The following is a 3,248-nucleotide window of genomic DNA, read 5'->3' on the forward strand; positions in this document are numbered from 1 at the left end:
TTGACAAAGGAGCCAAAACCATCCAATGGAAAAAAGATAGCATTTTCAGCAAATGGTGCTGGTTCAACTGGAGGGCAACATGTAGAAGAATGCAGATCGATCCATGCTTATCACCCTGTACAAAGCTTAAGTCCAAGTGGATCAAGGACCTCCACATCAAACCAGACACACTCAAACTAATAGAAGAAAAACTAGGGAAGCATCTGGAACACATGGGCACTGGAAAAAATTTCCTGAACAAAACACCAATGGCTTATGCTCTAAGATCAAGAATCGACAAATGGGATCTCATAAAACTGCAAAGCTTCTGTAAGGCAAAGGACACTGTGGTTAGGACAAAACGGCAACCAACAGATTGGGAAAAGATCTTTACCAATCCTACAACAGATAGAGGCCTTATATCCAAAATATACAAAGAACTCAAGAAGTTAGACCGCAGGGAAACAAATAACCCTATTAAAAAATGGGGTTCAGAGCTAAACAAAGAATTCACAGCTGAGGAATGCCGAATGGCTGAGAAACACCTAAAGAAATGTTCAACATCTTTAGTCATAAGGGAAATGCAAATCAAAACAACCCTGAGATTTCACCTCACACCAGTGCGATTGGCTAAGATCAAAACCTCAGGTGACAGCAGATGCTGGCGAGGATGTGGAGAAAGAGGAACACTCCTCCATTGTTGGTGGGATTGCAGACTGGTAAAACCATTCTGGAAATCAGTCTGGAGGTTCCTCAGAAAATTGGACATTGAACTGCCTGAGGATCCAGCTATACCTCTCTTGGGCATATACCCAAAAGATGCCTCAACATATAAAAGAGACACGTGCTCCACTATGTTCATCGCAGCCTTATTTATAATAGCCAGAAAATGGAAAGAACCCAGATGCCCTTCAACAGAGGAATGGATACAGAAAATGTGGTACATCTACACAATGGAATATTACTCAGCTATCAAAAACAACGAGTTTATGAAATTCGTAGGCAAATGTTTGGAACTGGAAAATATCATCCTGAGTGAGCTAACCCAATCACAGAAAGACATACATGGTATGCACTCATTGATAAGTGGCTATTAGCCCAAATGCTTGAATTACCCTAGATCCCTAGAACAAACGAAACTCAAGACGGATGATCAAAATGTGAATGCTTCACTCCTTCTTTAAATGAGGAAAAAGAATACCCTTGGCAGGGAAGGGAGAGGCAAAGATTAAAACAGAGACTGAAGGAACACCCATTCAGAGCCTGCCCCACATGTGGCCCATACATATACAGCCACCCAATTAGACAAGATGGATGAAGCAAAGAAGTGCAGACCGACAGGAGCCGGATGTAGATCGCTCCTGAGAGACACAGCCAGAATACAGCAAATATAGAGGCGAATGCCAGCAGCAAACCACTGAACTGAGAATAGGTCCCCTATTGAAGGAATCAGAGAAAGAACTGGAAGAGCTTGAAGGGGCTCGAGACCCCAAAAGTACAACAATGCCAAGCAACCAGAGCTTCCAGGGACTAAGCCACTACCTAAAGACTATACATGGACTGACCCTGGACTCTGACCCCATAGGTAGCAATGAATATTCTAGTAAGAGCACCAGTGGAAGGGGAAGCCCTGGGTCCTGCTAAGACTGAACCCCCAGTGAACTAGTCTATGGGGGGAGGGCGGCAATGGGGGGAGGGTTGGGAGGGGAACACCCATAAGGAAGGGGAGGGGGGAGGGGGATGTTTGCCCGGAAACCGGGAAAGGGAATAACACTCAAAATGTATATAAGAAATACTCAAGTTAATAAAAAAACAAACAAACAAAAAAAAAAAAAAAGAAAACATAACACGAGTAGAAGTTGGATATACATTTGGACTTAACTGATTGGCTTGGTTACTACTAAAATTCAAGTTTTACGGAAACAGAAAACGTGGTGTTAAGAGACATAACGAGATTTACAGAAATCTCTTAGCCCTCCCTGCTAAACGTCAGGTATGTGAGTTAAGTTCATTTGGACATGTTTTTCTACTCTTAAGATAACCGCATCCCCATGAGGAATCCTAGCTAAGTCCTGCAGAGGAACCGCACAGCTGAGCTCAGCACTCTCAGAACCATGAGCGTGTAAATCTCGAGTTTGAAGCCTCTAACTTGCGGGTTGATTTGTTAAACAATAATATAAAATCAAGACACTTCAGCTCCCCAGATAATTACGTAAGGTATAACTCTTTTTATTGAAAATAGATTATTTTTCATACAACATATTCTAATTAAGGTTTCCCCTTCCCTACTAACTCTTCCCACACCTTCCCCAGCTCCCCCCAACCAAGACCACTTTCTTGCTCTCTCTCTCTCTCATTAAAAACAAATGGTATCTTAAGTAATATTTAAAAATGTAATAAGATAAAATAAAAACAAATCTAAATGGAACAAAACAGAGAAAAAGAGCCAACGAAAAGCACAAGAAACACACATATACGTAGAGAGACTCACACGCACACAAAAAAATAAAAAAATCCCAGACGCAAAATCAGAAACCACAATACATAAGCAAAAGGCCTGTAGGAAAATAAATGCCCAGATGAAGCAGGTGTTATGAGGCAGAAACACCTTCAGAACTGGAGTTATTATCAGTTGGCAATAGCTTCTAGGTTAGGGATGGAAGCTTGTGTCCACTTCCCCTCAAAGCGCTGGGGTTCCATCTGACTTAGACCTATGCGGATCTTGTATTTGCTGCCCCAGATTCTGTGAGTCCATATGTATGTCAGTCCTACTGTGTCTGTACAGCCATGTTCTCTTGGTGCCTTCTATCCTCACTGTGCGTAGTATCTTTCTACTGCCTCTTCTGCTGAGTTCTTTGAGCCACTAGAGGAGGGATCTGATAGAGATGTCCCATTGACTGAGTGTTCCAAGGTCTCTCAGACACTGTACTCTGTCCAATTTGGACTCTCAATTTTTGTTTCTGTCTAATGCAATGGGAAGCTTCTCTAATAATGGCGGAGCAAAATGTTGATGTATGGACATCTCAGAGTGTTAAGAGTCATCTTATTGTTATGTTTCTTTAGCAGGTTTGATTTTTTTCCACTGGGTCCATGGTCTATCTAGCCTCAGATTATTGGCTATTGATCAGTGTCAGGGATGGGTCCCATCTCATGGATTAGGCCTTAAATCTACCCACATAGTGGTTGGTTACTCCCACAAATTTTGCACCATTATTGCAACACATAACTTGAGGGCAAGTCACCGTCGTAAACCAAAGGGTTTGTGGCTG

The sequence above is a fragment of the Rattus norvegicus genome, chromosome 11 (genome assembly GCF_036323735.1).
Source record: "Rattus norvegicus strain BN/NHsdMcwi chromosome 11, GRCr8, whole genome shotgun sequence".
In the NCBI taxonomy this organism is placed as follows: Eukaryota; Metazoa; Chordata; class Mammalia; order Rodentia; family Muridae; genus Rattus; species Rattus norvegicus.